Below are 12,481 nucleotides of genomic sequence, written 5' to 3' on the forward strand. Positions count from 1 at the left end.
CCGAACACTCCTGCCCCTTGCAGAGGCCATGTCCTCACATCTGCCTCCAGTCCCCCCGCCCCGCGGACGCAGGCTTCCAGGCCAAGCGAGGCTCGGTGGCGCCCTGCCTAGGGGCACAGCCTGGCTCCGAACGGGCGTAGCCGCGACGCAGGCACAACACACGGTGGCCCGCCACACACTGGCAGGCTCCGCTGGCGTCCGGCCACGCAGGGGTCTCCCTACCGCTGTGACCAGAGCGACGGGGAGGCTCCTGCTGACTGCACACATCCTGCACGCCCGCCCCAATCCCAGCGCCGCCACGGCTCCGTGGCACCCCCGTGCAGATAGCAGAGACCGCCCCGGGCACAATCCTGTGGCCCACCGAGGGGCAGGAGACCCGCTCCCACGGCCCACGCTCTGGTCCACGCTGCCCATGGCTGCTGGGGCCGGATTCCCAAAGATTCTCCCGGAACCCTGGTCTCCATGCAGCCTGGCTCTGCACTGCCCTCAGCACGGCAGAGCGCGGGGGCCGAGCGCGGGGCTTTAACCTCTGCCCCACATCGGGAGCCTGGTCTCCCTGCAGCCTGGCTCTGCACTGCCCTCAGCACGGCGGAGCGCGGGGGCCGAGCGCGGGGCTTTAACCTCTGCCCCACATCGGGAGCCTGGTCTCCGTGCAGCCTGGCTCTGCACTGCCCTCAGCACGGCGGAGCGCGGGGGCCGAGCGCGGGGCTTTAACCTCTGCCCCACATCGGGAGCCTGTTTCTCTCTGACAAAGCACAGGAGCACACTGCCTAGCTCAGGGGGTTCAAGCGCTGGGCTCGTGGCTGCAGGGGTCAGGCGACAGCTCCCTGTAGCAGGGAAAGGCTGGAGACGCACTTGGAGGGCACAAAGCCAGAAGGCAAGTCAAAGAACTGCAAATGGGTTGGTTCTGCATCGGCCAGGCCTGGGATTCGGAAGGCCAGTGGCCGGCCAAGCTCCTGCTGGGACTGTCGGGGGGAGGGGGACAAACTCAAATGAATCAGCGTTTGGAACAGGGCACCTCTACAGCTGCAAACTTCGCTCAGGTCATGCAGAACCTGGAGCCAGGGCGAGAAGCCCAGCCAGGCCTTCACGCACCGCACAGGCCTGGACCACAGCAGGCACAGCGTATGGAAGTGGAGGCAGCTATAACACATAACATTCCCCACCCTCCTCCCCTGCCGGAACTGAGAGAGGGGCCAACCCAGCCGCACCAGGAGGTAAAGAGGCACCTCTCACCTGCCCCGCACCTGCTGCAGTGAGAGGGGACGTTGGGGAGGTTGTACCCCAAACCCCATCCCAGATCCTGAACCCCGAGCCACAGCCTTCGTTCTCCACCCCAGCCTTAAGCCCCCTCCCACGCCCTAAAGCCTCAAGCCCAGCTCCACCCCTCGTCCCCCCAACTCTGAGCCCCCTCCCACACTCCCACCCCACTGCCCATGTGCAGAATGAATTTTGGTATGTGCACCAATCTGGAGGTGCTATGCTGCACATCACCTCCGTGTGGCACGCCACCTCCACGCTGGTGCACATCACTCTGTTAATTCCGTGCATGGACATGGGCGCCTGAGTCCTTCCGAGGCCGCGGTCTCTGTGTCCTACATTGCTGCTCGGGGCCCCTGTGACCAAGTTTTCACTGTGCTCAGCATCCAACAGTCCCACGGAGAGCCGGGGAGCTGCGCAGGGCTGGCTCTGGTGAGAATCTGGCCTCTGGTGTTTCCCACCGGGGTACAGCTGCTCTAACGCTCTTTACAAGCCTCAAAATGGGCTCCGGGGAACTTGCTCCCTGCCTCCCGTTCTGCTTGGACGGTGTGAGCAGCACCGGATGGGGCCTGGCACTCAGCCCCCCCTCACCGCCGGTTCGTTTGCTGCTCGGGGGGGTCGTTCCGAGGGACTCTGCAGTCTCTTAACTTGGGACACCCCGGGGTCTATGTGGCACCTAGGAAGGAGATGGGCTCGCAGCCAGCCCAGCCAACCCAGTACTCCATGCCCAGCTGTGCCGCTGCGGCAGCTTCTTCCTTCCAGCACAAACAAGGGGCAGGCGCCGGACCAGCAGCCCACGCGCACTTGGCATTTTGGAGAACTCGTCGAGCAGAAAGGAAACGTCTCCGTAGCCTGTTGCCTGGTGGGGATCTGGGGAAACCCAAATGGTGCAAAAGGGGCCCGGGCGCTCCTTGGGCACGCAGGGCTCTGGAACGGATTTCACAGAACAGAAGGTGCCCGGACGTGCCAAGCCTGCGCCGGAAACGGGCGTCCGATTTCCCTGCTGCCCATCGACTCAGACGCTGCTCAGGCAGCACCGACGGAAAGCAGAATTCAGATCAAACCAGGGAGCCCTCTTACCTCAGGAGACGAAGCCGCTACTGAGAGACAGCGGCGCCTCGAGCGTACAGCTAACAGAGCCCAGGCTCTAAAACACTCGCATCTTGGGCCCCGGAGCATCCAAACCGCACAAACGAGTCTCAGGCTCTTCCCAGCAATCCCGCCCTGGAGCCAGGATCCGGGGGACTCAGGCGTCCCCGGTTTAAACCACCGCGATGGAAGGTGACTGCTCACACGGAAAACAGTCACCCAGTGACTCAGGGCCTGGAACAGAGCCAGTCATTTTCCAGGCACGAGCCCCGCGGACGTTATCCCCCACCCCGAGAAAATAAGGTGCTTACCCAGCAGCCAGACCAACGGCGCTTTCCTGCCCCCTCCTCCACCCCAGGACAAGGAATGAGCCGCTGTCAGCGCCGTCACCAGGCAGAGCTCGACCAGCACGACCTCCGTTCCCTCCAAGCCCCGCAGAGCGCTGTACGGGGAAGGCCAGAGGCTCGCTATGGACCAGCTGAGTGGTGGGAGAGGAAGGGCTGGCTAATGGTTAGAGCTGTGCGCCCAGCGAGCGCAGACCGAGCATGTCAATTCGGCACCGTGGCTAACGTACCAGAGCCACGGGTCTGCCGCAAGTGCAGCCCTGAGCTCGTCCCAGCTCTCCTGTGTACAGCCTGTGTGAGGAGGCCGGCCTGCTCCAGCTGCGGGGACCAGTCCTTCGTCCACACACAGCAAAGCCGTGACTCCCGGCTCCTGCCCAGCCGTGGCTAAGAGGAACTGCGAAGGGCGTCTCCTGTACACCACCGAGGGCTGCAGGACAGTCCTTCCACTTACAGGCTGTCCCACCAAGAGCGGAAGGGGGCAGCTTTGGCCCGGGGAAGCCTCCCAGAGGCAGCTCCACAGCCAGCGACTGCATGAGCCCAGTGGCCGTGGCTTGCGTCAGAGCTGAGGTCAGTTTGGCCACCACAGGCCAGGAAGCCCAAGACTCACTTCCAGCTGCTAACGAAACCGGCGCTGTCAGCACAAAACGCCTCAGGCCCCTCCGGCCGCGGGGCCAGCTACTTGCACAAGGGCTCCGCCTGCCCGTCCCTCTGCGCCCACAGGGAAGCTGGCAACATGCGCATCGCTGAGGCAGAAGGCACAAAGGCGCCTCTAGCCCTGGGCCCGCTGAACGACATTCCTCAAAGGGCGTCTGCTCCAACAGACACGCCTCCCGCCGGAGGCCCAGGGGAGCTCCGCAGGCTCACGCTCGCGACGATCCAGACGCCTTCTGACCTGGGAGCCACAAACTCGGCACCCGGGGTCTCGCGGTGACGCTGTGGAGCCAATCAAAGGACTTGGTGAGAGGGCAGATAAAGTGGGGAAAGTCCCGAGTTACGAGTCTCCCTCCATCTGCAGAGTGAGGCAGGGCTGGAGACCTCACACACCGAGCAGCCCAACGCTGCCAGGGTGGGGCTTCCCTCCACGGCCTTCCCTGCGCTCCAGCACCCCAGAGACGTTATGGCATTATCTGTGGACACTCAGTGGCCTCGCCCTCGGAGCGTGTGTTGCAGTGCACGTGGCACGAGGAGGCACTTGGTGCCACTGCCTGGCTTTGCCGTGAAGGTGACGCAGGCCACGCGCGCCGTCGACACGCTGGCAGGACAAAGTGACAAGGGTGCCAAGTGTGCGTGGAGCACGTCGGCCTGAGCGGCTGTGCAGGCCACGTATCGATCTGTCGGGTGCCTGCCCAGGCTCTGGCCTCCGCGGTTGGTGCGGCGCCTCAGAGAGTCCCGCAGAGACGTTCTGTGGAGCACACACAGGTTTGCCCGTGTGCGGAATCTGGGCCTGTGCACGAGGCAGAGACCACGATCTCCCAGAGCCCGGGGTGGTGCCCTGTCCCATCCAGTGGCACTGAGACCACCTGGAGTGAATTATGGACCTGCTCTGCAGCTGGGAGCCAGCTGGCTCCTGCACTAAGCCCCACAGATCCCAGGTCCGATTCCACCTGTCGGTGCTACAGGCTCTACAACTCCCTGGGAGATGGACAAAGCGCACCTCTGACCTGGCCCCCTCTCGGCATGTCGCTGCTGCCTTCCCCGAGCCGGCTTCGCCCTCTCCAAGCCACACAGTCACCAGCCCCGAGTGAAACCCCAGACGTCCTTGTGCTCGCGTGGCCGGACTAGCACATGGTGCCCAGGAGGCCCACGCCGGCTCGCCCATGCCACACGCTGCCACCCTGCTGGTTTTAGTGCACTAGCGCAAGCATGTCTGCGTGAGCTGGGAATCACCCCCCTCCATAGGCAGGCACAGCCCTAGCGTGCACCCAGCCACGGTGAAACTGCAGAACTCGTCCGACCTGCAGCGGGGCTGCACCCTGCTCCCGTCACTTCCAGGTACCAACCCCCTTGCAATGCACCCTTGTGACCTGCCCGGCCGGTGAGGCGAGCGCTCCTGCATTCCAAGGGCTGATCTCCTCCGTCCAGCTGGCCAGGACAACAGGAGCAAGGGCAGTGACTGAATCCGGGTCTCTGCCCGCTGGGGGAAGGGAAGTGGGGATGCCCGAGAGTGAAGAGCACAGTCTCTTCCCCAAGCACGGACACTCGCCTCCGCTCGCTGGGGGCTTCCAGACCAGCCCTCTTGGGATTCCCCCACGACCCCCCTTCCCTGGAGAGCCAGCCTCAGGGTGTCTCTGCAGGGCTGGAGACCAGGACCCCAAGGTGGTCGAGGCTCCAGTACGGGCCCAGCCCACCTAAAGGAGCACTGTGCAGCACTTCCCTGGCAGAGCAGGGGGCTCACTGACTTCGCTAGAGTCCAAGCTCTTGGCAGGAAGAGAGGAAGCATTTCGGAGCCAGAACGGAGCCCTGCAGGGCGCCCCGGAGAACCACCGGCTCCGCACTCCTTGGGGAGCACGCACCCTGCACCCGACACGGCACGATGGGGGAGGCAGAAAGCAGAGCAGGAGGCCGGGTGGCTTTCAGAGCAATCCCGGGAGCGGGAAATGCCTGGGAAGGTGGCAGGTCACACTCTGCTGAATGCACCAATGGCAAAGAGCAAAGGGAAAGTCCCTCACCAGGGCCGTGCCACAGTCCTGCTCCTGGAAGGGGGCGCTGCCAGGAGAGGGCAGAGTCAACGGAACGCAGCTGCCAAGTCAGGCAGGAAGCCTCTGTGAGGGAGAACCTGACTCCTCCCCTGCTCCACCCTCTCGGGACTGCAGGGCGCTGCATGGCCCGCTGACATCCGCTAGCCAGCTCGGCACAGCTGGGAACAGCCTCCACCCAAAACCCCACTCGGCAGCTTTGCCCAGAGGTGCCGCAGGGAAAACTTCCCACCACCTGCCCCCTTCCCCCTCTCCTGCGACCCTGCCTGACCTGCTCAGCACTCCTTGTAGCCTCAGCTTTCAAACCAGCCGGAGGGCTGCAGCTGGGGATGGACGACCCGCAATACTACCCTAAGAACATCAGAACGGCCAGGCTGGGCCAGACCAAAGTTCCATCCAGTCCAGCGTCCTGTCTGCCCACAGCGGCCAATGCCCCAGAGGGTGGAAACACAACAGCGAATCCTCACGTGATCCCTCCCGTCACCCATTACCAGACAAACAGGCTAGGGACACTATTCCTGGCTAATAGCCACCGATGGACCTAGCCTCCATGAATGTATCTCGCTCTTTCTTGAACCCTGTTAAAGTCCTAGCCTTCTCATCCCCTGGCGAGGAGTTCCACAGGTTGACTGTGCGCCGAGTGAAGGAAAACTTCCTTTGGTTTGGTTTAAACCTGCTGCCTGTTCATTTCATTGGGTGGCCCCTAGTTCTTGTGTTACAGGAACAAGCAAATCACTTTTCCTTATTCACTTTCTCCACACCAGTCATGATTTCATAGCCCCCTCTCATACCCCCTCAGACTTCTCTTTCCTGAGCCAAAAAGACCCTGCCTCTTGACTCTCTTCAGTCTGCTTTGGTCTTCCAGCAAACATCATTTCAAAGCCCTGCTCCTGCTCCAGGAGAGGAGTTACCAGGGCTTGGGGGCTGCGGGGAGAGAGCAGGGGGAGGGAAGGGGAATCAGCAACTAGCAGAGAAGTCAACACTAGGGATAGTCACATTTTGATTCACCAACTAATTGAGTAGTTACTCGATTAGTCGATAAGGGAGAGGGGGAGGGGCGCTCACGATCCCCACTGTGCCTCTGCCTTTGAAATGCAATCAGAACCAACCACCCACTGTTCTTGCTACATTTCAAAGGCAAAGGTGCAGATGGGTTTATGAAGGGGATGGGTTGATGAGATAACGTGATCTTGGTAACTAATTGACCATTCATTATCAGTTGGAAATAGGTCAATGGAGGGATGATAGGAGTTACTATAGAGAATTTCTGGGTGTCTGGCTGGTGAGTCTTGCCCACACGCTCAGGGTTTAGCTGATTGCCATATTTGGGGTCGGGAAGGAATTTTCCTCCAGGGTAGATTGGCAGAGGCCCTGGAGGTTTTTTTGCCTTCCTCTGTAGCGTGGGGCGCAGATCACAGCTGGAGGATTCTCTGCATCTTGGGGTCTTCAAAGTATTGGAAGGCTTCAATATCTGAGATATAGGTGAGAGGATTATTCTAAGAGGGGTGGGTGAGATTCTGTGGCCTGCACTGTGCAGGGGGTCAGACTAGATGATCATAATGGTCCCCTCTGACCTTAAAGTCTGAGTCTATGAGCAGGGACTGCTTCCATCCCCGCTTGTGCTGGGTTCCCCGCAGCACCGCTGCCTCTCCTCTCTGCCCCCTCTCCCCCAGCACCACAGAAATGGTGCTGGGGGGGAATTGCCCCCCCCCTTACTACCTCTGATATAGATGCAGCAAGGGGGGCAGGATGCGACTAGTTGACTGGACTACTCTTTCACATCCCTAGTCAACACCAAAACAAGCTGACCCTATCCCTCATCTCATGGCACTACCCCGAGGAGAGAGTTCATGGCTAGCACAAGCTTTGGACTTTGAGAACTCCAGTTCTTAATAACATGCTGCTTGTGAAAGAAAACACTGCATTCCCCTTCTGCCAGTGGGAGATGCTGCAGAGCCTTCCAGGTGGTTATGTGATTTCAACACCTGGTATCTAGCAACTGGAAGAAAATACAAAATACCTTGATGATGAAACAAAACGATGGGTCAGGTGGTGAAGGAACGACAGACAAGTGACAGAGCAATTTGCATCATGCGAGCCCCACAAATCCGCAGGGATCTGCATTGTATCCGTGGACGCGGCGCATTTCGGAAGATAGGGAGGCAGATACGGATTCAAATTTTGAATCCAGAACCCTGCAAATGTGCAGGTAGCCGCTTTGTATCTGTGGATCACTCTGGCAGATGTGGATGGCTTGATGCTTTGCTTAAATCCAGATGCAAGCAAACGTGTTTAATATGGCCCAATGCAGGGTACACATCACTGTATTTAATCAAGAACACGAGGTCCAAATGAGATGCTGTGCCAAGAAAGGGCCTAGAGTGTGCAAACAAAGGATTACTGAGCATGCGCAGGCCGGTGATGTTATATCCGTGCACAGCACTGGCGAGACCATTACAAAAGACTGCACATCCTCGGATTTGTAAAGGTTGCTAAAAAACGTAAAGGCTTCCCAGAAGCTTTTAGACACAACAAATCCCTCCTCTCAGCGAGGGGCGGGGGGTTTGACGCAGTCTAAGGCCGTGTCTACACTGCCACTTTTACTGCACTGCAACTTTTTGGGTCAGAGGTGTAAAAAAACACCCCCTGCTAGAGTGCAGCAAATCACAGTGCTGTAAAGTGCCAGTGTAAGTGGGCTCCCAGCTCTGAGGGCAGTGCGCCTTGTGTAGGTGGTTTCCAGAGTGTCAGGAAAGCTCTCTCCCAGTGCTTGTGCCATGGGCACACTTTCACTCTAAAAACCATGAGAACAGCCAGACTAGGTGTTACCAAGTCTCCGGAGGTCACCCCAAGTTCGGGCGCCCTCCCTGTCTTGTGACTGACCGCCTGCCCGCGGTCTTAACTGTACGCGCTGCCGGCCCGTGCTCCAATGGGCCTCTCCCACACTCCGAGCCCCGACCCAGGGCCCTGAGACAGGGACGTGAGTCCCTGGATAGTGGAGGGGGACGAGTTCCCCCAAACCCTCCACTCGCGGGGACCGCGGCCCCGCCCTGGGTCTCTTCTTCTCGGCTTAGCCCTGGGGAATTCCCCAGCTGGGGAATAGGCTTACCCCCGGTCTCTGCCTCCGCTGAGGGTCCGCGGGTCTGGGTCCTCCTGTGCTCTCCTCCCCTTGTGGGGGTCTGTCCGCCTCACCACCCCTGGCGTCCTCCTGGCTGGGGCTCTTGCCCTTTTGAATTCCCTGCCTGAGCAGTAGGGCAGGTCTTCCCCCGGCGCCTGCGGTCCCGCCCCCCTGGGCGTCCCGCTCGCCGCTTCCTCTGATGTCATCCGGCCGCGCCGGAGCATCCTTGCGGCCGCTCGCCCTCTCTCCGTCTGCCCTGCCTCCCGGATCCCTTGCAGCCGGACCTCCCCCGATCGCCCGCCTCCCCGGCGGGCCGGTCTCTGTCCCCGAACCTGGCTCCGTGCGGGGGGTTGCGGGCACGGTGCCTGCCTCGCCTCCCCCCCCCCCAGTTCCCGACTCAGTGCGGGGGAGTGTGGACGCGGCGCCTGCCCCGTCACACTGGGTCAGACCAAAGGTCCATCTAGCCCAGTGTCCTGGCTGCCGACAGTGTCCAATACCTGATGCCCCAGAGGGAGGGATCACAACAGGTAGTGCTCACATGATCCTTTCCGTCACCCATCTTCAGAGAAACAGAGGCTAGGGACACCATTCCTACCCATCCTGGCTAACAGCCACTGATGGACCTAACCTCCATGAATCTATCTAGCTCTTTTTTGAACCCTGTTAAAGTTCTAACCTTCACCGCATCCTCTGGCAAGGAGTTCCACAGGTTGACTGCACTGAGTGAAGAAAATGCCCTAGCAGGGCTTTAATGGTTTAAGTGTGGAATTAGCCTAAGTTCTAGAAGGGTCTAACCCTGTGGCTACGTCTACACTGGCCCCTTTTTCGAAAGGGGCATGCTAATTTTAAACTTCGGAATAGGGAAATCCACGGGGGATTTAAATGAAGATGTCCGCCGCTTTTTTCTGGCTTGGGGAAAAGCCGGAAAAAAGCGTCTAGACTGGCCCGATCCTCCGGAATAAAGCCCTATTCTGGAGGATCTCTTATTCCTACTTTGAAGTCTTCCGACGTGGCAGCTACACCACGACAGCGCCCGGGCGCCAGGCGAGGCTCTGTCAGTGCAGGTGACAGCGACGTGGCGGCGCTGCCCAGGGTCCGGTTCAGTCTGTTCCTCAGGGCACAGGGAGCGTCCTGCTGCGGCAGGTTCTCACCGGGTCACAGACCCAGCGAGCAGCCCCGAGGCCGCGGTGACCGGCACTTCCCGGGGCCCCCGGCACCCGGCGCATCCCACGGAGCCAGCCGGGGCTCTGCGACCGCCGGGGGGCACGGGGCGAGTTCGGGGAGACACCAGGCGGGGGGCAGCGGGCGGGGGGGCACCGGGCGGGGGGCAGCGGGCGGGGGGGCAGCGGGCGGGGGGGTACCAGGCGGGGGGGGCAGCGGGGGGGGGGGCACCAGGCGGGGGGGGCAGCGGGCGGGGGGGCACCAGGCGGGGGGGAGCAGCGGGGCACCAGGCGGGGGGGGCACCGGGCGGGGGGGCACCAGGCGGGGGGAGCAGCGGGGCACCAGGCGGGGGGGGCACCGGGCGGGGGGGCAGCGGGCGGGGGGGGCACCGGGCGGGGGGGCACCAGGCGGGGGGAGCAGCGGGGCACCAGGCGGGGGGGGCACCGGGCGGGGGGGCACCAGGCGGGGGGAGCAGCGGGCGGGGGGAGCAGCGGGGCACCAGGCGGGGGGGCACCAGGCGGGGGGGGCACCGGGCGGGGGGGTAGCGGGGGGGGGCAGCGGGCGGGGGGGGGCACCGGGCGGGGGGGCTGTCTCTGGTCACACACAACCCGGGCCCCCCCCCCACCGGCTCCAGGCGAACCTGCCGGGGGCTCTTGTGCCGCGCCGGGGGGGGGGGGGGGGCAGGACTCGGGGGCGGGTCCGAGGGGCTCGCGGGGGGGGGGGGGGGGAGCGCGCGCGCACTCACCTGCTCCGCGGCCCCAAGGCTCCGGCTGGGAACCCGGAAGCGCGGGAGCGCGCCAGCCCGATCACGTGATCCAGGTCGGCCGCGGGGCGGGGACTGAGAGGCGGACGCGACGCGCGTGCGCGGCCCCCGGGGTCACAGCGCCCCCCCGTGCAGGGATGGAGAATCCGGGGCGGGGCGGGGACGCGTCGAACGTTGGGATGTGGTCACGTGCCGCCTCCCAGGGCGGGGCCCAGGGCTCCCGCGGAGATGTACCCATTTCACAGAGGCCTGGCGAGGTCAGCGAGTCCGGGCCCCGCCTCGGCAGCACCAAGCACGGTCCCTGGCAGATTTGCCCCAGCTCCCTAAGTGGCCCCCCAAGGGCTGAACCCACAACCCTGGGCTGGCCAGTGCGCAAACCACGGGGCTACGCCTCCCCCCTCGGGGGTGTCATTCTGCAGAAAACCCACCCGCCCCCTGCGGTGGGGCCCAGTCCAGGGGCCACGACTGGCCCCTGCTCCAATCGGCTCTGGCCGCCCGAGCTGCTGCCGGGAAATTGCGGGCACGGGCAGCCAGGTGCAGTTCCCAGCCCTGTCCAAGAGTTAGGCAGGCCGGGTTCGGCCCACGGGCTGCGTCTGACCCAGCCCTGCGCGACCCTGGTACCGGTCCCTGTTCCACGGAGCTAGCAATGGATGCGTGGCTCTGTACCTACCAGGGCGCGGCCTGTCACGGTGTCTGTATCTCAGCCAGCTGTCTGCGTCTGTCGCATGTAGAACAAAGCTGCAGGTGCTACTAGAACAGCAGGCTGGAGGCGGGGGAGTCGGGTTCTGTCACTGAGCTGCTGGGTGACCTTGGGCAAGTCGCTTTGCCTCTCTGGGCTTGTTTCCCCATCCGTGAAATGGGAATCATGATGCAGGCTGCCCATGAGATCTGTGCATGAAAAGTGCCAAGGAGGAGTCAGGTGGCAGTTTCAGCCACGCCTGGAGGCTCTGGAACTAGTGGCACTAACCAGGAGCAGGATCCACTGGGGCTTTTCCCTCCACATGATTATTTAGTGAATTGCCGTTTCGCATTCCCCTTTGGGGTGATTGTTCAGCCGGTTGTGGGTCCCAGTGTCACTGCTTGTCCCTGGAGCGACTGGTACCCGGGACGCAGACTCCCCCAGGCTGCTTCTGGCCAACCATCTGCTCAGCATTTCACAGGGGGGTCATGGTGGCTCTGCCAAACACAAGGAGCAGCTGATTGTGGTGGCTGTGGGGTGAGGTTTGGGGGGATAGTGGAAGGGATCTGTTCAATGTGCAAAGTCAGGTTTCCAAGCTGGTACAGTGAGGCCTGTCACAAAGGCAAGGGGAGGTCTCAGGGCTAACTGGATTAGTGCTGAGAACAAGGGACATCCAGGGGGCCAGTGTAGACTTGAGCATTGACGAAGACGGCAGAACCTCTAGAAAAGTCTCTGAAAGAGGACACCATTTGCTGGGGAAGAGACTGTACCTGTAGGAGACGAATGTCTCAGATGGGTGGCCGTGTTAGTCTGTAACTTGTATCTTGCCAACTCTGCCTACACATCTACACCAGTGACACGTCACGGGACCTAGCCACATCGGCCACCACGTCAGGGGCTCGTACAACTGCACATCCACCAGCGTGATCTCAGCCATCAAGTACCAGCAGTGCCCCTCGGCCATGGACATTGGCCAAACTGGACAGTCTCTGCAACAAGGGATTAATGACCTCGTCAGACATCAAGAATGGTCACTGTGACGGGGCGGCCCCGCCCATGGCGGAGAGCCCCGTCTCAGCCGCCCTGTACAGCGGGAGGCAGAGCGCCCCCCGCCGCTGCCCGCGGTGTTTGGCGGCGGCGAGGAACGCGTTGGCCTCCGACGCGCCGGAGGACGTCATCTGGGCGCGCCGGAGCCCAGGCCCCGTTGCCCCGGCAACGGGCAGACGCCCCGGCGTGAGGGGCGGGGACGGCGCAGGACGCCGGGGCCGCGCCCCCGGCGCCAACTTTAAAATGGGACCGCGGCCCCAAGGGAAGGGGGGCAGCAGACCGCGGGCGGAGGACAGCGCCGTGCAGAGCGGCGCAGAGCAGCGCAGC

The 12,481-nt window shown here is 62.5% G+C and overlaps 1 protein-coding gene across 7 annotated transcripts in view; it reads right to left on the reverse strand.

Annotated features, from left to right (window-relative positions):
- PLEKHM1 (pleckstrin homology and RUN domain containing M1) overlaps nt 1-10,565 on the reverse strand; it is a 36,623-nt gene extending 26,058 nt beyond the window's left edge. For 2 of the 7 annotated variants that reach the window (XM_075911675.1, XM_075911670.1), the window contains exon 1: nt 10,411-10,565. The gene's annotated coding sequence lies outside the window, so the exon portion shown is untranslated. Of the gene's footprint in view, nt 1-2,340; nt 2,628-2,660; nt 2,882-2,923; nt 3,078-3,300; nt 3,627-8,495; nt 9,783-10,410 lie in introns of those variants that run through there. The other 5 variants (XM_075911671.1, XM_075911672.1, XM_075911676.1 and 2 more) reach the window with 5 other exon arrangements.
- Between the last annotated feature and the right edge of the window lie 1,916 nt (nt 10,566-12,481).

This window comes from Pelodiscus sinensis, chromosome 29, assembly GCF_049634645.1.
Source record: "Pelodiscus sinensis isolate JC-2024 chromosome 29, ASM4963464v1, whole genome shotgun sequence".
In the NCBI taxonomy this organism is placed as follows: Eukaryota; Metazoa; Chordata; order Testudines; family Trionychidae; genus Pelodiscus; species Pelodiscus sinensis.